Source organism: Symphalangus syndactylus, chromosome X (genome assembly GCF_028878055.3).
Source record: "Symphalangus syndactylus isolate Jambi chromosome X, NHGRI_mSymSyn1-v2.1_pri, whole genome shotgun sequence".
Classification (NCBI taxonomy): Eukaryota; Metazoa; Chordata; class Mammalia; order Primates; family Hylobatidae; genus Symphalangus; species Symphalangus syndactylus.
In genome coordinates, this window is record NC_072447.2 from 53,433,656 (window position 1) to 53,459,635 (window position 25,980).

The 25,980-nt window shown below is 45.5% G+C and overlaps 1 long non-coding RNA gene across 1 annotated transcript; it reads left to right on the forward strand.

Moving 5' to 3' along the window:
- Nucleotides 1-1,373: 1,373 nt before the first annotated feature.
- LOC129475772 (uncharacterized) lies at nt 1,374-21,242 on the forward strand. The gene is made up of 4 exons (XR_008654854.1): nt 1,374-1,500; nt 15,270-16,688; nt 19,183-19,299; nt 20,825-21,242. It is a non-coding gene; the product is annotated as an uncharacterized lncRNA (long non-coding RNA).
- Nucleotides 21,243-25,980: the final 4,738 nt, after the last annotated feature.

Here is a 25,980-nt window from a genome sequence, read left to right on the forward strand (position 1 = left end):
GGTCTTCCTCCTCATTTCCAATAACCTCTTCAACCAACTTCCTCGTTCTGATGGGAGGATGCCATTATCTACACAGAAGCCCCCTGAGGGAGATGTCCTCTTCTGCAGGGGCCCCTCTTCCTTGTGGTTGCTGACAGCTTCTGTGGGCATTGCTCAGATTCCTCCTAACCCTCTTATCTGCCTTCCTCATTCCCTCTTTCATGAGGAATGGGATCCCAGTCCCTCCCAAGGAAGGAGCTGAGCAAGATGCCAAATCACAAAACGTCTTCTTGTTGGCCACAGGAACCAGGAGATCCACCTCAGACATTTCCTCTCGCCCACTGTTGAATTGTACCTTCTGGAATTGAGAAGGCATCTGGAACCATGGAGGTCTGGACCCTCTGAGCCCTTACTCCTGCACCCCTCTGTCTGAGCCTGTTTTCCTTATCACACTCAGAAGGGAAGGGGCTGTCCACCCCTCTTTCTCATCTAAGCCATCCACAAGCTCACGCTTGTGGACAGACCACCATCTCCCGGCCTGGCAGCTGTCAGCAACAGAAAAACCCTGCTTTAGTCAGTTCCATCTTTGCCAGCAGATGTCACTACAGCCTGACCTCAGGTTACCCAAAATGAGCTCCTAATTTGGGTCGTGAAGCTCTAGGAGGACCACGGACAAACATGCACCCAGAAGAGAATCCTTTTGCCCTTTTTCTTTTTTTCTATGGGGCAAACTTACTGACTGCCAGTAAGATGTTTTTTATACCTCTGTTTCACCATCTGTAAAATGGACATTTCCAACATGTTCCCTATCTTCCCTACAGGGATGCTGTGGGATTCTGGAATGCCTATGATGTTCCAGAACTAATTGGTTCCCCTCCTCACAGGACCTCAGTTATTTCCTCAAACAGAGGATAAAATTGGAGCACCTTTATGATAATTGACTTACCTCGCATTTGCCTTAACAGGTACCTGGAACCATCTCCACCTACTTCTGTTTCCATAGTAACAGAAGGGTCAAAAAAAATCTAACAAAATAAGACACCTAAGAGGCATAAACAAAATATGTGATGGTGTGGGAGGCTGTAAAGTTTTTATTGCCACCTGTTTGGGAAGACCTGCATAATTCAGTCGTGCTCCTGGCATTTGTGAGCAAAGCAATCACCCCAAAAGTTGTGGCAATAAAGCCTTTATAGCCCCCCATGCTGGCACGCCCGCTTTCTAGGTACAAAGCCCCAGTTTGATAAACTTCCGCTTCTCACATTTGCATAATGGAAACGGACTAGATTTTAAACCCAGACTGTTGGGAAGCATAACTCGCAACTCTCCTGGAAGTGAATCACGAGCTTTCCTGGGTGGAGGTAGCTGGAAGAGGGACCAAACCCCACCGATAATACCGCAGGGCAGGGCAGGGGCACCAGAAAAGACCCTCCCCGCTCCCTTGGATGTAAGGCCGGGCCAGGTTTTGGTTGAAGGTTACATTGCTCCTGGGTCAGAGAACTATAACATCAAAGCGCCTTTATTGTAAGCACACTGGCAGAGGGAGCCTGTCTAGGGCAATTTGGGGGCAGAAAGGGTGGTTATAACCCAAGCGTACACGTGATGTTCTTTCCCCTCGGCCCCTCCACCCCCATGCTGCTCTCTGGCACCCTCACATTTTCTGGTACCCCCTCCTTCAACCTGCCATCCATTGCCCACTATTCCCACAATTTTTTTTGCAAAATGTGCCCATTGGGGATGGGGGGAAGGGGTAGCAGTGGCTGCGCTTGGTGCCTCCCCCTCTCGGGAGATTACTGCAGCCCTGCCGGCGCTCAGTGGTAAAAGTTTGAACGTGTCTGCAGAGCTTAATCAAATGCTAATTCCGTGTGGTGAAAGAATTTGCTGGAATCTGCAAGGGAGCTCCTGGCAGCAAGAAAATGCGTTGATTCACTCCCAAATCTGCTTTGCCCAAGCCGGGTGCGATTTAGACTGTAAAGCTGCATTAAATCACAAAGTGCTGTGTGGATCACACAGCCATCCTTTGTGTCGTTAATGAAGGGAAAAACAGGGCTTTATTCTGAAGCTTTGTGTATAATCAGATGCCATGTTGTAAAGCTCTGGAAAACACACCAGAAATCATAATTGGGAGGAAATAAAAGGGTTAGTCCAAAACAGCATATGATTTAAATAAGAAGGAAAAAGAAACTGCCCCCAAGATTTGTGCATTTCAAGAATCAACTTTTAATTCATTCGCAGGGAGATTACAGAAGGGGAGGAGCAGCCTTTAAAATAGTATGAAAAGCTAGTTTAGATGTAAATGAGAGATAATGGGCTTTCACCAGGAAATAAGCAATGGGTCCAAGTTTGTGCCCAGGGCTGGGGGATGGAGGTGACATCTTGGCCTGCAGGGCTCCGGAGCCCTCTAGATCCAGGTGCCGCAGACAGCGTGGGGTTTGCGGCCTGTTAGGAGCAACGGGAGGATTTGGGGCACAGGGTCTGGTAACCAGCATTCGGAGGAAGAAAAAATGGTGTTGCCTGCCCGTGTTGGTTCCCAAGGGTTCTGGGGCTTGGCGGAGTTGGGGCTGGGGGAGGGCTTGATTGTCGCTTTAACACAGAAAATCTCCTTGGTGTGAACATTTTGAGATCGGTAAGGAAAGGGGTTGGGGCTTTTACGCTTGTCTTACAGCTGGAGTTAAGGAGCGCTGCACGGAGCCCTCCCCAGCCCTAATTCACTAATGATTTGCTTATTAGTTCAGATCAGGGAGCCAGCTTCTGGAGAGATGTGAATTGGCATTGATTTAATCCTCTTCCCAGCACGCGTTCCCGGCCCGGGGTGAGGCTGGGAAGGGAGAGGGGGGCTGCCAGCCCTTTCAAGAGCAAGTTGCTGCTTCTCCTGTCTGGCTTTGTCTGCTTTCCTTACCATCTGCTCTCAGGCAGAGAGGAGCCATGGATGGAGGGGGCGAGCCCCAGAGTCCAAGCCCAGGCTCTAGATCTGGTTGACCCTAGTAACGCTGAGCTCAGTGGCCTCCTGGCAGGTACAGCACATAGATGAGATGCTGTGAAGCTCCCTCAGCTCTGGCATCTATCATTAGAGGGACTGGAGCCTCTGGAACATCTTAGTGGGGAGGAATTTTGCCCATAATGTATTTGGTGTCCTGTGAGCCAGGTGCTGTTTCATGTATGATGTCACCTGCCTATCTGGTAGATACCATGATTATCCACACTTTACAAGGGAGGAAGCCGAGCCTCAGAAAGGTTAAGTAACCTGCCTAAGGTCACACAGGTAAAACATGGGAACCCAAGCTGTATAACTCAAGTCTTTGATCTTCACCACACATTATGTGATTTAATCTGAGCTGCTTCTGCTTGAACATACCTTCTTGTTTGATTATCTCTTTATAAACTGCCATTGAGAACATTTTTCTCCATCCTTCTTCTAGTTAGATGATTTAATAATGGCCACGGACTTAGTATTCTAGAGCATACTGCCCATGGTTCATCTTAGCGACTAAGTACACTTTTCTGAGCAAAGCAAGAAGTACAACCCAATGTTTGTTTCTTCCAACCTGATTGGCCCAATTCTAGTCCCAGCTCCGCAGCTTTGCTTGGGTGGTTCTCATGATCTACGCTCCCCATCCCTCGCTTCTCCACCTATCTAAAGCCTGCCAATACCCCCAAGACTTAATTTAATCCATTAGCACCCACTCTCACCTCTCCCACAGAGAGTTCTCTTTTCTAGACCACCATTGGGCACTTAACACATACCTTCCTGCGTCTCTCTTTCCATATGTATCTGTGCTTTTCTCCTTTGTCAGCCTGAGCTTTTAAGAACGGAAACTGAGTCTTCCACTTCTCTACATTTCTAATTCTACAGCGTCTTGAACATAGTACTCCCTCAGAAAATACTTGCCTGTTAGCTGATTAATAAAACTCGGGACTTGACTTATGGTTTCTTTGGAAATCTCTGGTGCATATCTTTTCAATCCCTGTAAGCCTGGCTGCTCCTCAACAGAGATCCATTACAGATCTCACTCAGTTTCAGAATGCTATTAAGGGTCCAAATAAAGTTTGAGTTTCCAAGAAATCCCTGTAGTTGGCTTGTTCTCAAGTCAGTTCCAAAAGAATCCAATCAACATTTATTAAACTCCTACTGTGTGCCCAGGCACTGTGCTAGGCATGGAGGATATCAAAATGAATAAGATGTATAGGGTTTGCCTTTTCATCTGGAGTATGATTATATCCTGAACCAGACAGCCATTGCATGGGGCTCCCCCAGTAATGGTAAGCTTTGTAAGAATTGGGATAATGCCCAGTTTTGTTCACTATTCTATCTCTAGCACATTACACAGTAGAAGGCATGCTCAGTAAATGTATGTGGAATATGATTATGCAGAGAACTTTGCCATGTTATCTCACTGAATCTTTACCCCAACGCAGTGAAATTCATATATTGATTTCCATTTCATTGACGAAAAAACAGATGCAGTGACTTTATATAAGTCTCTGGAGGTCATATGGTAGAGGAGAGGCGTGGTCAAACCCATGTCTGTCTGGCTCCAAACTCATTTATCACATCCCTCACCCAGGACACCCAGGACTCCCTCCTCAGTCAGTAGAAGATGGGGCAGAAAGGTATGAGCCAATTCTGGCAAAAGTGTAAGTTACTATCGTCCCCTCAACGCCCAATTCATAGACCAGCTTAAAAGAAATTGCTCAAAATGAGCCCACCTAGTCCTTGGTTTCTAAATACCATTTCCCATCAAAAGGAGGCAGCTTCCTTGGAGAAACAGATTAAAAGAGGCTAAAGAGACATGACGACTAAATGCAATATTGATCCTCGATTGGATTGTGGATCAGAAAAAGAACATGCTACAAAGTATAGTATAGGAACTACTGACAAAATTTGACTATGGCCTATACATTAGATATTTTTCTATCAGTATAAATTCCTTGAATATAAAAATGGCCTTATGGTTATGTGAGAGAAAGTCCATCTTCTTAGGCAAAATATGTAGAGGTGAAGTGTCATGATGCCTGTAAATTACTTTCAAATGGTTCAGGAAAAAGACAGACAGACAGATGTGTAAATATGGCACAATAATAATTCATGAATCAAGGCATGGGGCATATGGATGCTCGTATTATTTTTTCTACTGTCTGAAGGTTTAAAACTTTTCAAAATAAAAATTGAAAGAGGAGATAATTATGCAGAAATGGCCCTGAAAATGTTACCCACATCCACCAGAAAGGTCTGGAATGGAGACTGGGGGTCACAGTAAGTAGACAGCTGCTGAGAAAATGGGTACAAGAACACTCTCAAGAAGCTTCTGTGGAAACAGACCGTTTTTTATAGGGTTTTCAAATGCAAAAGCAAATTAACTACTACATGCCATTAAATACAGAGCTATACCTGTGAAAACCCTTGAGTGGTAACCCAGAAGGAGGCAGGAGCAGGTTTGAGGTATCCCACCTCCACTTCAGAGGCTAAAACCTGGGCCACTTATTACCTAAGGTAACAGCTAAATGTCAAAAGGCAAGGACAGAGCCAGAGAGCAAAGCTTGCCTGTGAATACAAATGGGAACAGGCTTTCAAAATAAAGCTGAGGTTCAGGTTCCAATACTCCAAATGCCAATCAAAAGACTCATTTATTTTTTAAATATGTGGGTGAGAGTTGAGAATTACATCTGAAAGGCCACTATCCTGGAATAAGCACAGAATCATCCTGTAGATTTCTGAATATGCTTGCCTGCCTCAGCTTTGGTTTAGTGAGTTGGGCTGTGTGTGTGTGTGTGTGTGTGTGTGTGTGTGTGTGTGTGTGTGTGTGTGTTTTAGAATAACATGAGGAGGAGGCATTGCTAATTGAAGTTTTCATAAAAGAGCATCTATTTGTGATTTTTTTTTCAGAATAAAAATTGGGGTAAAAGAAAAAAGAAATGCTCAGACCTGGCCCTGAAAATATCTATCAAAAGTGGATCTAGAGAGTGGAGATAGAATATTTGTAATTAAACCCTTGAGTGGTAATTACAAGGTGGCTGGGCGCACTGGCTCACTCCTGTAATCCCAGCACTTTGGGAGGCCAAGGCAGGTGGATCATGAGGTCAGGAGATCGAGACCATCCTGGCCAACATGGTGAAACCCTGTCTCTACTAAAAATACAAAAACTTTGCTGGGCATGGTGGCACGTGCCTGGAATCCCAGCTACTCGGGAGGCTGAGGCATGAGAATCACTTGAACCCAGGAGGCGGAGGTTGCAGTGAGTCGAGCTCGCACCACTGCACTCCAGCCTGGTGATAGAGTGAAAGTCCGTCTCAAAAAGAAAAAAAAAAAAAGAGGTTGGGGGGATGAATTGGGTCTAAAATTTTGCCATAAGTGGAACAATCGTTGATGACAGTGATGAACTTTTATGTCAACACTTTGAGGAAGAAGGGGTGAAACCCAGAGGGCTTTCTGGAGACAGCCTCCCTGCTAATAAAAGTTAGGATGCTTTGGTTTAAGAAGTCTCTGATTTCTGTTAGTGAAGTTCTGGTGATGCCTTTAGTAGCTAGTGGCAGAATTTCCTCCTAAGACCTGGCAGTTGAGGGGTGGTCTCTAACTAGGGCAGCTTACAAAGCAGATGATCTTGTTCTCAAGCGGATGAGTTCAGCTCACTGCCAAGGAAAACTCTCACTGTCACCATGACCACCCTGCTATACCAAGCAGCCACTCTGAAAACCAGTTATGGGTAGAAGTCCTGCTCAGGGCTCAGGAGAGTAAAGCCTCTCTCCTTCCTGGCTGGGCGCCATTTTGTTTCTCCTGAAGAGAAACTCAGAACAAAGGCAAGAACAGAGCTGAAGAGAACCAGGGGTAGACCCTGCCAACAGAAGATAGTTTCATTAAAAAAAAAAAATAGGGACAGCCTTGTTCTTTGCTATAGGCCATGGTTATTGCTGTTTGGGTTTTGCTTTTGCTTGTGGGAGGTGGATTATTGCAGAGAACAGAGTAATTCAACCTTCTCCTGCTCTGCCTTTGAAAAGTTGTCATAGAGAAGTGTCCCTGGGCTGAAATAAAAAATGGGTCCCAGCAGGCTGGGTGCAGTGGCTCACTCCTATAAGCCCAGCACTTTGGGAGGCCGAGGCGGGCAGATCACCTAAGATCGGGAGTTCAAGACCAGCCTGACCATCATGGAGAAACCCCATCTCTACCGAAAATACAAAATTAGCTGGGCGTGATGGCACATGCCTGTATTCCCAGCTACTTCGGAAGGGTGAGGCAGGAGAATCACTTGAACCTGGGAGGCAGAGGTTGTGGTGAGTCGAGATCGCGCCATTGCACTCCAGCCTGGGCAACAAGAGTGCAACTCCATCTCAGGCGGGGCGGGGGGAATAAAAGGGTCCCAGCCCTGAATGACATTGAGTCTTTGGAATGTATTTAGATTGCCTTTTTGGTAAGTTGCTTTCTCTCATTTTGTAAACGTGCCATGTGCATTCAAAAAGAATATGTAATCTGTTGGTTGAGTGTCAGATTCTATTCATATCCGCTAGTTAAAGTTTATTAATTGTGTGGTGCAAATCTTCAATAGCTTTATTTTTTGTCTCCTTTATTCATCAGTTTCAGAGGCAGGAATCTTAACATCTCCACCTACACTTCCTGGTTTATCTATTTTATTCTCTAGTTCTGCCTATTGTTGTTTTAAATACTTGAGGTTGTGTTAATAATTGTATAGAATGTAAATTCTAATGAAGATAAGTATTTCTGTCTGTTTTGGTCTCTGCTATCTCCTTCAAACCTAGAGCAACGCCTAGAATATTATAGGCATTCAATATATTTTACTGGCCAGGTGCAGTGGCTCACGCCTGTAATCCCAACACTTTTGGAGGCTGAGGCAGGCGAATCCCTTGAGCTCAAAAGTTGGAGACCAGCCTGGGCAACATGGCAAAACCCTATCTCTACAAAAAATACAACAAAAAGAAATTAGCTGGGTGTGGTGGTGCACACCTGTAGTCCCAGCTCCTCAGGAGGCTGAGGTGGGAGAATGGCTTGAGCCCAGGAGGCATAGGTTGCAGTGAGCTGAGATGGCGCCACCGCACTCCAACCTGGGTGACAGAATGAGTCTCTGTCTCAAATATATCTACATGAATAAATGTGCTTTCATAATTGTTATATATTCTAGAACTATTATTCCTTTTCTCCGTATGTACCATTCCCCTTTGTCCTTTATGATATCTGTAGTTTTGAATGCTGTTTTGTCTGATATTAAAATTGCTGCCCCAGCTTTATTTAATTTATATTTCCTGATATATCTTTTTCCATTCATTTACTTTCAGCTATTCTGTATTTCTTAGTTTTAAGAATACAAAATAGATCAAGGACATGGTGGCTCATGCCTATAATCCCAGCAATTTTGAGAGGCCTAGGTAGGAGGATTGCTTGAGCCCAGGAGTTCGAGATCAGTATAGACAATGTAGCGAGACCCCATCTCTACAAAAAAGTATTAGCCAGGGGTGGTGGTGTGTGCCTGTAGACACAGCTACTTGGGAGGCTGAGGTGGGAGGATAACTTGAGCCTGGGAGGTACAGTGAGCCTTTGAGGGCACAGTGAGCCGTGATTGCACCATTGCACTGCAGCATGCCCAACAGAGCAAGACCCTGTCTCAAAAAAATAATAATAATATAAAATAGCTGAAAGTAGACAATAGCAGTCTGGGTCCTGATAGGTGAGTTTGGCTCACTTATATTTGTTGTAACTACCATTAGAAATTCATTTTGCCATCTTATTTCCCATTTTCTACTAACTGTAATTTCTTTTTGTTTTCTTTTTTTTGGACTATTGACAATATCAAATGTTTCTCTGCTAGTTTATAAGCTACAAATTCTAAGTTTAGTCTTCTGGTGATTACCTGTACCGTCAATCAATTTGTTAAACTTACCGATACCTATACTGTGGCAGCTCGTGTTTTCCAAAGATGGCTCCACCAATATCCCCCATGTCAATACTATTCTATGTCCCACAGTCGTATTCTACAATGGCATATTGACACTCCTCCCATCCAGACAGAGTTAGGAGTGGAGGGTCTATATCCTCTGCCTTAACTCTGGGCAGGCTTGTGATTTGAGTGTAACTTGAATGCATTGTAAGTGACACTCAATGACTTCCAAGGCTAGGTCCAAAAAGGCGAAGCAACTTCTACCTTGCTTGTTGGATCATTGGTGCTGGAGCCCTGAACCACCATTTTTAAAGTCCAACTATCCTGAGGCTGCCATGCTATAAATAGCCCAAATAGCCCACGTAGAGAGGCCAGCTGGAGAGGCCCTGAGACCATGTGAAGAGAGAAAAATGCCCAACCAGCCCTCAGTTGCTACAGTTCCGTGTTGTTTCAGCTCAACAACAACAGGCGGCTGTAGCAATGGGGGGCTGGATGGGCATCTCAATGTGCTTCTCCCACATTGCTTCAGCCACAGTCTAATTGTAACCACATGAGAGACTCCAAGCCAGAACCACTCAGCTAAGCTCTTCCAGAATTCCTGACCCACAGAAATCATGAGAGATAATAAAATGATTGTGGTTATTTTAAGCCACTAAATTTTAGAGTAATTTTTATGTGGACATAACAACTGAAATAGATACATTTGCCTTAGAACAAGAAAAGTACTATACAGCATGTTCTAGCATCCTTCTCTTTTCTACCCACACTGCTACTGTGTTGATGTCCCTAGAATTTTGCTCTGGATTGATATGAATGTACTTGGTAGAATGGTGTCTGTTACCTTTTTGTTTATTTACTTATCTTTTAGCAACAGGGTGTCACTCTGTCACCCAGGTTGGAGTGCAGTGGCAAGATTATACCTTACTGCAGCCTCAAACTCCTGAGCTCAAGCAATCCTCCCACCTCAGCCTCCTGAGTAGCTGGGACCACAAGCACAGGCCACCACGTCAGGCTAGTTTTTTGTTGTTTTGTTTTGTTGTTTGCAGAGACAAGGTCTCCCTATGTTGCCCAAGCTGATCTTGAACTCCTGAGCTCAAGCAATCCTCCTGCCTCGGTCTCCCAAAGTGCTGGGATTACAGGCATGAGCCCCCACTCCCAGCCCACTTTTACCTTTTTATAGAGCAATATGCATACTAAGTTATGAAATCTATCCAGCTGAGGATTCTGAATCTATGTATCATAAATTCTGAAAAATTCCTAGCTATTATGTCATTGAACATTGCTTCTCCCACATTGTCTTTGTTCTTTCCCTCTGGAACTCCAATTAGTTATATATGAGAATTTTTTATTCTATTCTCCATATCCTTTCACCTCCCTTTTTTTGTTTCTCTGTGCTGCATTCTGGGTAATTCTTTGACATCCCTCTCTGGTTCAATAATTTCTGTTTAACTTATATACTGAGATTTTTTATTTCAGTGACTGTGTGTGTGTGTGTGTTTGTGTGTGTGTGTGCTTCTTTGTTTTGTTTTTTGAGGTTCGTTTTTTTGTTTTTTTTTTTTTTGAGACAGAATCTTGCTCTGCTGCCCAGGCTGAAGTGCAGTGTTACAATCACATCTCATTGCAGCCTCAAGCTCCTGGGCTTAAGTGGTCCTCTTGCCTCAGCCTTCTAAGTAGCTAGGACTACAAACTCACACTACCACACTCAGCTTATTTATTTATTTATTGTAGAGACAGGGTCTTGCTATATTGCCCACACTTGTCTCAAACTTCTGGCTTCCAGCAGTCTTCCCATCTCAGCTTCCCAGTGCTCCGGGAATATAGGTGTGAGCCACCATGCCCAACCTCAATGACTATATTTTTTTATTTCTAGAAGTTCTATTTAGTTTCTTCTAAAAATATATATGCATGTTCCTTTTCATAGTGTCTGTTTTTTCCTTTATGTTTTCATTGTTTAAAAACATAAGCTTTTAATCATTTTAAATATGCTAATTATGGGCCAAGCACGGTGGCTCACGCCTATAATTCCAACACTCTGGGAAGTCAAGGCGGGTGGATTGCTTGAGCCCAGGAGTTCAACACCAACCTGGGCAACAAAGGGAGACCCCCATCTCTACAAAAAAAATTTAAAAAATGAGGCAGGAGGATTGCTTGAGCTGGGGGAGTTGAGCCTGCAGTGAGCCATGATTGAGCCACTGCACTCCACCCTGGGTGACAGTGAGCCCCTGCCTCAAAAAAAAAAAAAAAAAGCAAATTTTATGGTCTCTAATAGATTGTTTCATTATCTGAATTTCTTGAGTGTCTAATCCTGCTGTCTCTTGCTCATAGTGAAATCTTTTTTCAACTGTTTCATATTTTTGAATTGTGAGCTCATCATAAACACGGCTTTATGTGTAGGAATTTTGTGAGGCCTGATTAATGGGGTCTCCTTCTGTGAAGTTTCGTTTTTGTTTTTGCCAAGCTGTCCAGAGGTTTCACTATCATTTTTGTAATAATTTATGGCTGGGCACGGTGGCTCACACCTGTAATCCCAGCACTTTGGGAGGCCGAGGCAGGTGAATCACAAGGTCAGGAGTTCAAAACCAGCCTGGCCAAGATGGCAAAACCCTGTCTCTACTAAAAATACAAAAATTAGCCGGGCATGGTGGTGGGTGCCTGTAATCCCAGCTACTCGGGAAGCTGACGCAGAGAATTGCTTGAACCCAGGAGGCAGAGGTTGCAGTGAGCCGAGATCATGCCACTGCACTCCAGCCTGGGCAACAGAGCAAGACTCTGCCTCAAAAATAAATAAATAAATAAATAAATAAATAAATAAATAAATAAATAAATAAAATAAAATTTCTGAGCTTGGGGCTCCAGCACCACATAAGGAATATATATTTAATTCCAAACCCTCATAGGATATAGTTCAAAAATTTCTCAGGAGACATTTTTTTTTCCCACTTGGAGCCTAGACCATGACAAACAAACCCCTCTGGGTCAATGGGCAGATTTTTTTCTAATCTACCCTCACACAGAGGTTTCCACTTTTGTAGAATGTATGTATCACATGTCCAACTTTTTTGCCTTACAGGGACCCAAAGCATCAACCGTTTGTCGCCCCCCCACCCCTCCCACGACCTCAAATGGACATTAAATGGTCTAAGGACCTAGAGTACAGAATCATTGTCTCTTCCCATTTGTCCCCACCCTAAAACAGTCACATAATCATTCACAAACTCACTGCCCTAGTTTTCAGTACCTTTTTCATTCACAGCCCCTGTCAATTTCCTGTGTGCTCATCTATTCATTCAAATAAATATTTGTTTATTTCTAGATAACTGAGGAAAATGGGTTTTCAGGTTATCTTGATCACAGTATTTCCAGAACTAGAAGGAAAAATGTATTTATATAAGCAAATATGAAATCCACCAGTTTCTGAGATTTCTGGCGGTGATACTGATATTCTTTACTTAAGTATCTCTGACAGATAAATAAACTGGTTTACATTTGTGCACATATTTTTAAACATTGCAATCATAAGGGCTAGCCACTGCTCTTTACATGCAGTAGTAAAACTCCTGGCAGAATGTTTGGCCTGCTGAATGGAATTGTTCCTTCATAATTAGAACTCTATCTTAGTATCTCTTCTGTTGGTCTCTACCTAAAAATACTCTTGCCTTTATATTTCAGTAGTACTATTAAGTCATTAACCAGAGAAGTAATTCTGAGTATGAGAAAAACATATATGGGCTTTGGATTCAGGAAGACATGGCTCTGTCTTACTTCCCAGCTGGGTGTCCTTGGGCAATTAGTTCTATCTGAGCCTCAATTTCCCCATCTGTAAACTGAGGATGATGATACCTATTTTAACTGTATATTAGTCAGGGTTCTGCAGAAAGACAGAACCAAAAGGATAGATAGATAGATAGGCAGACAGATAGATACGTAGATAGATGACTAGATAGATAGATAGATAGATAGATAGATAGATAAGAAGATATTTATTAGGGGAATTGGCTCACACAATTATGGAGGAAGCAAAATCCCATGATAGGCCTTCTGCAAGCTGGAGAACCAGGGAGGCTAGTAACATGGCTCAGTCCAAGTCCAAAAGCCTCAGAACTAGGGAAGCTGATGGTATAACTCTCAGTCCAAGGCCTAAGGCCTGAATAGGGGAGGCCACTGGTGCAAGTCCTGGGGTCCAAAGGTCAGAGAGCCTGGAGTTCTTATGTCCAAGGGTAGGAGAAGAAGGGTGTTTCCAATTCCAGGACAGAGACAGGGCAAATTCACCTTTCCTCTGCCTTTTTATTCCGTCTGGGTCCCCAGTTGATTGGATGGTGCCTGCCCATGTTGAAGGCAGATCTTTCCCACTCAGTTCACCGTTCACATGCCCATCTCCTCCAGAAACACCCTCATAGAAACACTGAAAAATAATGCCTTACCAGCTTTTTAAGTATCTCTGAAATTGGTTAGGTTGACACCAAAAATTAACCATCACAAAAGGGTTGAGGTTAGAATTATAAAGATAATGTCTATAAAGTACCCTTCACGAAATAGGTTCTTCAAGTATTATTTAATCCACTTTTGAGTTCTTTTCTTTTAACTACATAAGTATGCCACTTTGACATCATCCACAATGACTAAGAGGGTATTCCTTCAATTATGAGTTCCTTTATCTCAGTGGTCACCACTTATTTCATTTTCTTAACATTAACAAAATTCCCCTTTTTATATGTTTTTGGTCATTTAAGGAGCAGTCACGTTAACTTGAATTACCTTAACAAAACCTCTACACCCAATAAATGTGCCTTGTTTCAGCCATAAAGTTGATCATGGCTTTATCTGCATGTTTGTTGCTGGGATGATATAAGTAGGAAAGGCAAGGTCAGATGTAAGTACCTAGTTGGAAAATACCTGATCCAGAGGCTGTCAGAGCTGAAAGGGCCCTTGGAATCTCCAAAACGAGGAGTCTAAGGGACAGTTAAGAAAGCTGAACTTCCCAGGTTCACCTAACCACTGAGCAACAGAGCTGAGATGAAAAGCCAGACTTTCTGATGCCAGGAGCAAGGCTCTAACTGGAGTCATTTTCATGACCAAACGACAGAATTTGCAACTAACCTTTCGGTTGGATCATTTTGTCATCTGGAAGCAAGCTAGATCATCATTGTTAATAATTCCCCTTCCACTTTGTTTCGGTGGCTCTGTAAACCTATCAATTGTAGTTTTCCAGGGAGCCTTATGACTCAGCGTACACAGTAGAGTTGAATAACTGTGTGCTCAATGAAATAATGAAGAACTATCTGACATTATGTGCCATGAATTCTAAGCCTGAATAGAACCCTTTTACATTCTGGATTTCTGTTGGAAGTGGTCCTTATTATTCTTCTGGTATTGCTATTTGTATATGTTTTTAATATTTTCCCCACTCAATAACTGAAAACATGCCTTTCTTTCATTCCTGGGTGGTTAATCCCTCTCAGACACAGGAAATTGGCAACCTTTCCATGATGAGTGGTCATCTCCAGACTGTACTCTAAGTGGTGACCACCCAATTGATTGATGAATGCCATTTGTCAACAAGGAAACAGGCTGGGGCAGGGGTGGAGGAGGAGGCTCAGTTGAGATCCATTACTTCTATGAGAAGATTCAAATGTTTTATCTTACCAACAGTGGGTTGGGAATGTGCTGGATCTAGAAAGAGATGTATAGTCTCCTGGAGCTCAGCCAGATCCTGCAAGGGTCTTGAGCAGAATGGGAGGCTGAGGGTGAGTGAAAGCATGTGTCCTAGACTTTGGGAACAGCACCACTGTTACAGAACATGGCAGCAGGAAGGTACGAGGCCCATCAGCTGTGGTGATCTAGGTGGGCGGGAGTGGGCACCAACACTGATGCATCTTTGAGGTCTGACTGATGGGTTTGGTCTAGCCACTGGTTTAGGGTGATGTCCTGAAATCAGGTGGACCTTCCTCTAAAGTGAAGGGCAGTGTGTCCTTCAAAACTTGGAGCTGAAATATGGGACCCCTTAGGATTGGGCTGAGTCTGGCAGCTCACCATCAGACTATGTCATATGGAAATAGCTGTGCCATGGAGGTCCCTGGCACAAAATAAATTATTCTCTCCTTGAGCCTTGAACCTTGACCGTGTCCACTTGAGACTTTTGGGCCACAAAACTCAATCCATTCACAACAGCCCTAACCTGGAAGGTAATATACAGAGAGCTAGCTATTCCACCAAAAGTGTCCCCCGCTTTGCATAGTATAGAGTTGTCATTGATACACAGTTGTGCAACCAGATACTACATTTCCCAGCCATGCGACTAGTTCTCTCATCTATTGAATGAGAGAGAAAATGATATTTATCACTCCCAGACTAAGGCGTTTAAGAAGCACACCTGCTTGCCTCATCTCTGTTCTCTCTTTCCTTTTCTTTTAGACTGGAAACTGAGGACACTCAAGCCCTAAGGCGGTGGTTCTCAGTGTGGTCCCTGGACCAGCAGTGTCTGCAACGTCTGATAATTCATTAGAAATGCATTTTCTTACATCCCACTCCAGACTTATTGAATCAAACATTCTGGGGATGGGGCCCAACAATCTGTTTTAACAAGCCCTCCAGGGGATTCCGTTGCTCACTAAAGTTTGAGAACTACTGTCGCTAGCTGATAGCAGAGCCACAAGAGAGAACTCTGAGTTCCTGAATCACCACATAGAAGACAGCCATATACCACCCAGAAAGATCTGCCTCAGACTTTTCTATAAAATAGAAATAAAATTTGGTTGTGTTAAGACCCTGAAACTTGAGGGTATATTTGTTGCAGCAGGCAACATTAATACAGGCTGGAAGTCCAAACCTCTCCCAAACACAATCGCAATATGGGGGGAGTGCTGAATATCACTGGACTCCTGACACTTAAGAGGGCGTACAGAAGTGTCTTAATATAGCTACAGTTAGTGGTGGCAACAGTGGGAATCGAAGATCAGAATGTAGAGGCCACAATGGTGGATCATGCTGCTCAAACTAGCAGGCCTCAAGCATCACCAGGAAGAGTAAGAGACATGGCTAATGCTGAATGTATGTATCTCCCTGGGATCCTCTGCCAGTCTCACATGAATGATTTTCACAGGAAACAAGGCAGACGCCAAGGGCCATCTGCCAATTGTCAGCTGACTATCCAGCGATATAACCACTGCTACTGGCAGACCAGGACAAGGTCCAGGAATTTTCCAGTGCCCATGAATCTACCAACACCTGGGTTTGAAACAGCTACTATCATGCTACGGGCCTCACTAGATTAGCTTCAGAAACACCTGCAAGAATGCAGGGCCTGGTAGGCAGAATTTTCAGATGACCCCCGCTCCCAGTGACTCTTGCCTTTGTCTAATCCCCTCTCCTCTGAGAACCTCTGAATATGATGAAATATCACTCCCATTATCATGTTACATTATGTGGCAAAAGTGAGATCATCGTGGATGGGCTTGACCTTATTATGTGAGCCCTGTAAAAGCCGAGAGTTTTCTCTGGCTAGTGGCAGAAGAGGAAGGCAGAGTGACATGTTCCAGGAGGCCTAGAAGAAAGCAAGCAACCTTGTGGGCTGCCTATGGGGGCCACATGACAAGGAACTACAAGTAGCCTCTGGAAGCTGAAAGCAGTCCCCAGCCAATAGCTTTCCAGAAGATGGAGCCCCAGCCCTACAACCCCAAGGAACTGAATTCTGCCAATAACCAGTGAGCTTGGAAGAGGATCCCAAGCCTCAGATGAGAACCACAGCCCCAACCAACACCTTGATGTCGGCCCAATGAGACCTTGAGCAGAAAATCCAGTGACATCGTGCCAGGACTTCAGATCTACAGAACTGTGAGATAATAAATTGGAGGTGTTTTAAGCATCTAAGTTGGTGGCAATTTGTTAAGCAGCAATGGAAAATTAATACACAGGATACTATGAGTCTGCCAGGGCAGCAGACACTGCCCATGCTTGGCTCTGACCCCCTCAGATCCCTTTGCTGACATCTGTGTGTCCTCCGCCATCTTCTGTGTGCTTTTAGTTCTAACAGCCCACACCTGCGATTCTCTTTAGCCAGCTGGCTTGGGGCTTCTAGAGCCGCTTTACCCAGTTTGTGCGGAGCTGGAAGTGCCTGGGAGTTTATGCTCCCCCAGGGAGACACTTAGTCAAAGAGCAAATGGCATGGGAGCATAAAATTCAGCTTCCCTGCCTCAAGTTGAGCTAAACTCAGAGATATAACTCATGCTCCAGTGATGCTCTGTGGGATCAGGTTAAGGCTGAGACTTGGCCCCAGATTGTGCCTTGCCTGGTTCCCTAGGCTTCCCTGCCCTGCTTCCCCAACCCCCTCACCAGTCTCCCCGGGAGCCTCACCTAAGCAATCCTTTACCCCTTTCCCTCTCTGACCTCCCTCTCTCGGATGAAGGAAGAATCAGGTGAGATGACATATGTGGTGGCACTTTGGAACTGCCAAGTAGCCCCCCACGTGAATTCCCTGATGTGCAGCTCTGCCTCTGCCCTCCTCCTTAAATAGCAGTGTAGCAGAGTGAGGTGATTATCTGAGTGTCTGGTAATGGAGTTCCTCTCAGGGAGGAAATAGTCTTTGTTTAGGAAAATACCTTGAATGGGCAGGGGGGGCTCTAAAGGTATGCTTGAGAGGGAGACCACTAAATGAGGTCAATAAAACGCTTGTGCATAAGGAATGAACAGGAAGAGAGGAGAGGAGAGGTGGGCTGGTGGGAGAGGAAGCAGTCAACAGGCACCCATCGAGGAAGGTGGCTGGTGAGGAACGCACAGTGGTGTGGTGAAGGGAGAACACAGACCGTCAGCCATCCTTGCTCTGCCAAGTTATCTTGCTTACGTGACTCTGATGTGAATCTCCACCCCAATCGGCATGAGCTCGAACCTCAGAAAGTCAGCTGTATACACAGTTGCCCTGTAGGAGTGGCTTTTAGGAAAATCAGGCTCCTGTTCTTGGCCATCCAGGAGCAGGGGAAGAGGACACCCAGATGTCATTCCAGGTTCTGGTGGCATATGCCAGCTGCACACTGGCAGGCTACATCGGCAGCCCACAGGCCAAGTGTCAGTCTCAGCATGGCCCTACCTGAACTCACCATCTCTCCCTCCCAAGCCCCATCCCACTACAGGGTGCCTGGACTCCGGTACTCCCACTGCCCATTCACAAACTGTGGCAGTTCAGGTTTCTCCCAAAGCAGATCGTGAAACAAGGACTTGGGTGTAGGTAGTTCATTTGGGAGGTGATCTCAGAGGACGGGTTGGGCAGTGAGACTGGGAAAAGAAGCTAACCTGGAGAATGTGTGGGCAACTGGGCCTCTATCTTGCTGGAGGACCTCTGAAGAAGTACATAGAACATACCTCAGAATTTCCCACCAGGCTGGGTGCAGTGGCTCACGCCTGTAATCCCACCAACTTTGGGAGGCCAAGGCAGGAAGATCACTTGAGGCCAGGAGTTTGAGACCAGCCTGGGCAACATAGTGAGACCCTGTCTCTAAAAAAAAAAAAAAAAAAAAAATTTTAATTAGCCAGGCATGGTGGTGCATGCCTGTGGTCTCAGCTACTCCAGAGGCTGAGGTGGGAGGATCACTTGAGCCTGGGAGGTTGAGGCTGCAGTAAGCCATGATTGCACCACCACTGCATTCCAGCCTAAGTGACAAAGTGAGACCCTGTCTAAAGGAAAAAAAAAAAAAAGAATTTTCCAGCCAAAGCATGGGAAGGTGGGGTTTTACCTACTGTCCCTCATAGGCTGATCATTGCTCTGGGGAGCGTTAAATCCTGAAACTTTGAGATTGACCATTGCCTCTGCTGAGCAGCTCCCACAGTGCCAGAGAAAGCCCTCAGAGCAGTGGGGAGGCTTGGGCAGCCCAGGTGGGAAGCTGTCAGTGTGCATGAGGGGCAGAGCTGCAGGTGAACTCAGAGATAGGCCACAGGGATGTGGGGTGGAGTGCCGATGACATCTGTAGAAAAGCCTCAAGCTCTGCCAGCTCCTCCTCACCCTTATCCCTCTCGTTCCCTCTCTCCTGCCTAACTCCTGGGCATCTGCTATCACTGCTCCTGCCTTCTCATTCTCAGCCACTGCTGAAGCTCAGTCCCTCATTTTCTCTCTCCTAGAAACAATAACTTTCTGTTATGGACTGAATTTTGTCCACTCTGCCCCCTAAAAGTCATATGCTGAAGCCCTGAGCCCCAATGTGACTAGTTTGGAGATGGTGCCTTTAAGGAGGCAATTAACATTAACCGAGATCATAAGGGTGGGGCCCAAATTCAATAGGATTGGTGTCCTTATAAGAACAGGAAGAGATGCTAAAGCTCACTCTTTCTCTTCCCACAGGCACACAGCCATGTGAAGACATAGCAAGAAGGCAGCTATCTACAAGCCAGGAAGAGAGGCTTCACCCTAAACCACCCCTGCCAGCACTTTCATCTTGGACTTCCAGCCTCCAGAACTGTGAGAGAATAAATGTTTGTTCTTTAAACCACCTGTGGTATTTTGTTAGGGCAGCTGACCAATACATTTATCTACTGATCACCCCACCTCTGATTTTACTGCCTCCCACTGTGATCAGAGTGATCTTTCTGAAAGGCAAACCCACCCTGTCTCTCCCTAGAGCAAACATTTTTGAGAGCTCCTCAGCACCTCCAAGATCAAACAGAGATCCTTGGCTGGGTGCGGTGGTTTATGCCTGTAATCCTAGCACTTTGGGAGGCTGAGGCTGGGGGACTGCTTGAGGCCAGGAGTTCAAGACCAACCTGGCCAACAGAGCAAAACCTTGCCTCTAATTTAAAAAACAAACAACAGAGATCCTTGACATTGGCCCCAATGTCCTCCATGCCCTGTGCACTTATCCAACCTTGTTCTTAACATTTTCTGGGTTTCTCTCAGTATTCTGGCCACCTCAATCAAACACTCCATCTCTTTATTTATTTTAGCTTCCCAACTATGCCATCTCTCTGCCACTGCAATACTATTCCTGCCTCCTCAAATGCCTTTCTCCCTGCTGTCCCCTGACAAATCCCTGCTCCTCCATCAATGATTCCTGCCTCACCCTTGACTGCTGCAGCCAGAGTCAATTCCACCTCCCTGTTTGTCATGACCCCAACCTGGCTTCTAACTTCTTCTGTGGCACAAGCTTGTATCAGGCTTCTCCTCTACCTGTCTGCCTGCTCCCCTATGTATCCCAAGCATCAAGACCAGACTCTGGGCCAAACACAGTGGCTCATGCCTATAATCTCAGCACTTTGGGAGGCCCAGGTGGGAGGATCACTTGAGTCCAGGAATTTGAGGCTGCAGTGAACCATGATTGCACCACCACACTCCAGCCTGGGGGACACAGTGAGACCTTGTCTCAAAAAAAAAAAAAAAAAAAAAAAACCGTGTCTGACACATCATAGTATGTATATTAGTAAATATGCTCACATATTTACTAAATCAATAAGGGAAAGAAGGAATAAAGAATTATTATTTCATAGGTCACTGAGTATTACGATAGAAAGAAACATTAAAAATAATATGGTTCAAGTTCTGTATTTTACAGAAAAGAAAAATGTAGTGACTATCAACATTCCACCCTTCCATTCTTCTGCTTTCCCGTTCTGGTGAAGATCAGCCTGAGTTCCCACTGCCAGGACTCATCTCTGCCTGAGGGCTTTCTCTGGCCCCTGGCACCTGCCCTGCCTATAATTGCAGCAGGCCAGAAATGCTAGGAATTAATGTCTGCTGCTGCTCCAGGAGCAGCCCACAACCAGTGACTGACAGGTGTTGGTGTATGAATACCCCAGCTCCCTCACCCCTTCATCAAAATGTCACTGTGGCATGTTCTGCACTGTCTTCCAAAGATCCCCAGCAGGGCTGACCTCGTTTCCCACAGTAGAAACTAGTTTGATAATTCCTCCTTTATTAATTTCCTTCTCTTCCCTGCCATCCTGGGATTACTTCCCAAATAAATTGTTTGCATTTGAATTCTTGTTTCCAGGTGTCTTCTAGAGAAACCCAAGCTAAGACAGAGACTAAAGGACAAGGAATATGACCAAGGTCACACTGCTGTTCAACGCCAAAGCTGGGTCTATGTGCTGACTCCTGACTCCTCCTGCCAACAGCTCATTCTACTGCCCAGCACAGAGAACTTTCATGGTAATCCCAGGCCCAGGTTTGCATGACAGCGTTTCCCTGTGGGATCCAAAGAAAGAGGCCCCCTCACCCTTAGTGAGGGGCTGGGCCAAGACTGCAATGTGGGTGCCAGAACTAGGACCCCTTTCTTTTCCTTCACCACTGTGCTTCATCCAATTACTGGGTCCTTGCATTAGCACTGCCCAGCCCTGGGGCATTACTTCTAAACCATTTCTCACTACCTCTCTTTGGAGCCCCAAACTTTCACCTCCCAATACAGACAATTCCAGCTGAAAGAGACTTTCTTTTGTGTGTTCGTCAGACCGGGCTACTATAACAAAATACAATACACTGGGTGGCTTATGAACAACAGAAATGTATTTGTCACCATTCTGGAGGCTGAGAAGTCTGAGATCAAGGCACAGGCATATTTGGTATCTGATGAAGACCCGCTCCCTGGTTCATAGACGGTGCCTTCTTGCTGTGTCCTCACATCAAGGAAGAGGACCCGGGACCTCCCTGAGGTTTCTAAGGGCACTGATCCATTCATGAGAGCTCCACCCTCAAGATCTACTGATCTTGAGTCCTCACCTCCTAATCCCATTCACCTTGGGGGTTGGGTTTCAACATATGAATTTTAGGGGGACACAAACATTCAGACCATAACATTTGGAGAACCCCAAAATGTTCCAGCTTCACATCCAGCCCAGCCCTCGTCCCCACCCCTTTCCATTCAGGCTGAAGTGTATGGGAACACTGCACTGATTTCAATGAAGATGACAAATTCCAAGCCAAATACAATGAGTCTTATATTTGAAAGCTCATTTCAAGCCCCTAGAGCTCTGGGGAACTGATAGTAAAAATCTTTCATTCATACAGCATACACATACAACACAAAAAATACATAAACACAATGCCCATAGGCAACACGCACACAACATACAATGCACACAATGCAAACCTGGAATGCACACAACACCCAAATCCCACCAACACATACAATACAGGTAGTGCAGATGACATATACAATGCACACAAATGTGACATATACAACATATAAACATAACATGCACAACACACAGGGCACATGCAACCCACAAAACAAACACAACACACTTATACCACCCACGTGTCCACATACACACACACACCACTTCTTTTCTTCCTGTCCCTTGCCCACCTGGGCAGGAGGCAATGTCTGAAGCAAGCATGGCACCAGCTATGATCTCGTCAACACATGCTGACTGCAAAAGGGCCAGGCTGAAGACAAGGCTATTCCAGTTCATTTCTACTCAGCGTTTTAACTGACTTTCTCCTTTCTTTCTCATGCCTTGGTATTAACTAGCCCCAGGATTTAAGTCTGATGCATTAGGCAAAAACAATTCTAAATGCTTTTGGAGAAACAAATTCCAAATTAGCTGTGGCTGAACATGCATCTATTTGAAAGGCAGGCAGTGTGAACACTGACAGTGTAACAAACAGAAGAGAAGCCCCCTGAGAGGGAAGGCCAAAATCAGTGGTATTTGTTGGCTGCCTGGTTCACAGCCTGGCCCTGGCACGAGCTGTGGGGCAGAAGCTCTTAGTCCACAGGAAGATGGGAAAGACCAAACAAGTTTTACATCCAGATTCCACGTGAGAGAGAGTGACCGCAGTTCTCTCTCCTTTCCACATTCCTCTCCCTGGCTTTCTCTTGTCTTTGGAATAACACTGACTAGAAGCCTAGAGAGACCAATTCTAAGGCTGCTAGAGGCAAAATCCATCTCCAATTTCTCCCCTCTCCAAGCGGTAATTTCCCTCCAGCTGCCTGTCCTCCTCTGCAGTCCACAGAGTGGAGGGCTGGACTAGACCACTGCAGGGGCTGTGGAACATAGCTCAAGGGCCTAACACCTCACATCAGGTTCTGTCTTTTCCCCTCAGTAAGACTTCCTTAAATGCAGGGATGTGGCACCTTGGTGGTTAGGGACACCAGACTTGCAAATGTTTTCTATGTTCAGTTGCCTAACTGGTTGTATCAGCTGGAGTTTGACCAGGGAAGCCGAACCACTCTAACTGCTCTAAAGAGTCGGGAGTTATCGTAGACATCAACCCTGCCCCAGTGAGGGAGCTGCTTCAGCAGTCTAGGGAAGGCTGCTGCTTCTGTGCTTGGTGATGGCTCTCAAGGCAGCATGGGCAGCACTCAGGAAGAGAAGATGGATGTGAAATGGAGGGGACCAAGGACAAACTGAGCCTTCAAGGACAAACTGGAACTTTCATCTATCTCTCAATACCTCCAACCTCAAAGGCATGGGTAAACTGCAGGCTAGGCCAGTGCCATCCACCATGTAGCCACACACACGCCAGCCCCAGAACTCCGAGAAGCCGAAGGAGGAAGTCTGGCACGCACTGGAGGGGCTGTGGGCCCTGCTGCCGCCCACACCAGCAAGGTGAGTCCACAGATCAGTGACAACACGTGTGAGCTGTGACAGCGCCTGCCAGCCCTCCTCCCAACTGTGAGAGTATAGGAATGACTGCTGCTTCACTTCCACCCACACATCGCACATAAACTTCACTTCTGGCCAACCCCAAACAGAAGGAAAAAGGAAAGGAATTCTGGGAAACATAATTCAGTCCAGTTAGGTTCACACAGTACAAAGCCATCAACTGGATAATTCCTTCCCCATCTACTCAATGCCCCCCCTCCAGCAACTCACATTTGCTCCAGATACTAAATAAGCTGGATTACTGGTGTATCGGTCAACTGTTGCTATGTAACAATCTCAAAATCATAGCAGCATCCAACAATGAGCATTTATTTCTTATCCACAAGACTGTGGGTCAGCTGGGAGGCTTGGTTCCACAAGTCTCTCATCCTACTCCTGGGGCCAGTGCAAGCTGGGGCGATGGCAGAGACCCAAGAGGACAGGCAGAAACTCATGAAGCCTCTTGAGGCCTAGGCCCCGAGCCAGAACATCGTCCCTTCTGCTCCTTTCCATTGGCCAAGCAAGTCACATGGCCAAGGCCAAAGTCAAGTGATAGGAACATACAACTCCCCCTGTGATGAAACCATGGCCAGGAAGTGAATGCAGAGAGGGGTAAGCCATCAAAACCAATGACTCAGCTCACCCCAAGGGAAACATTCCCTCCATCTAGATATAGCTCTCCTGCCATCCCATCACCAACGCAAGGAGAGGGCATGCTTTTTGCTACGTTTCTTCAACTTTGACTGCTCAGTTGATGAGTCTCAGACTACATCTGTCTCATTCTTTTATCCCTGTCCTTCTATCTTTCTCTCTTCTAAATCTTGTCTGGCTAGCGATCACAGGGGGAAAAAAATCTCTTTTTCTTTTTCTTCATTTCATTTTTGAGCCAAAAACCATGTGATGCTACATGAAATTCTGCAACAGATACAACTGAACCAAGGAAAAGAAAGGCTGTTAGTTTTGAAGTGAAATTAGATAAAATAAAGAGTCAATGTCATCAATCTGTAACAACCCTTGAAATTGTCTAGAAGTGCCATCCATAATCACTGCAAAGTTTCCATGTGCCTCCTCAGACCTAGCTAATTAATATCTGTTTCTCTTTCTGCCCCAGTATTGAGCTATAAGAAAATTTCTCCGTTTAAAGTTACAGTTGGTGGTATTTGTATTTAAGGACAATGATTACTTTCTACTAGCTTCTCTCTTAGGGTGCTCTAAAGGAGTGGCTGAGTTCAGCCACAGAATGCACTTGGCACAGTGCCCAGCACACAGCCAGATCTCACCACTGTTAGCCACTGTTAGTGTAGCCAGAGTCTTCATTACAAGAGCATAGTGCTATGGATAGCTACTGCTGCATAAGAAACTATCCCAAAATAGAGTGGTTAAAAAAAAATTGCCATTGTATTAAGCTCACAGATGTCACAGGTCAGGAATTCAGACAGGGCACAGCACGGGTGGCCAGACTCTGCTCCATGTTGTCTGGGACCTCAGCTGAGAAGACTCCAATGGTGAGGAGTGATTTGAATGACTGTGGACTCACAGGGACTCATAGGGCACAGGGCACACCTCTCTCCTCTCTACTCTCTGCTCCCCACCACCTTGTGGTCCCAGGGCCTCTCCGCATGGCCTCTTCAGCATGGTGGCCTCAGGCCTCCAAGAATGAGTGTTCCACAAACATGGCGGAAGCCACATGGCCTTTTGTGACTCAGTCTCTGAAGTCACATTGTATCACTTCTGCCATCTTCTCGTGACTGAAGTAGCCACAAGCCCACTGGACTCAAAAGGGAAGGGATACAGACCCCAATTCTCAGTGGGAGAAGAATGAAAGCATGTTCGGCCATGTTTTAAAGCCACCACTCCACAATTTCTGGTACAGTGACAGTTAAATAGGCTTTTGTGGGTTAACCAGGAACCTCAGGACTTTTCTTAGCAGTGTTTCTACGGGAACTGTGTTTTCAGGTCCAAATAAGAGACATACAAGTTCACCTTGGAACAGAATTTATTTATAAGGTGGGACTTCCTGAATTCCCATTTCCCCCTCTAAAATGTCTAATACTGTGAACACTACTGCCAATATTACTTCTTAATGCGCCATGCTGATTGAGCACTTCCTAGGTGCTAGGCTCTATGCTACGTGGATTGTGTCATTGGATCCTCCCAACCACCTGATGGATGCTATGGTTATTTCCATTTTACAGATGGAGGAAGTGAGACTTAGAGAAGGCAATTGATAAGCCAAACGACATGCAGATGGAACTATGACCCAAATTTAGAAACCAAGTCTGTCTGATCCCCAAGCCCATGCTTAACTAACCACAGTGCATTGACCCCATAAATACCATTTAAGTAAACAAAAACCTCTGGAGATCCGTAAAGGCCAGAGGGCTCTCTCCAGGGGAGGAGGCCTAACAGGGGAACTGTCAGAGACGTAGCCATCAGTCCCCACCATGGGTGACTTGTTCTTGTGCCAGCAGGTCAAGGGGCACCAAAGGGACAGCCCTCTTTGCTGGGTGGATCTGGGTCACACAGTCCCTTCATGTGGTCAGAGCTAATTTGTGTCTTCTAG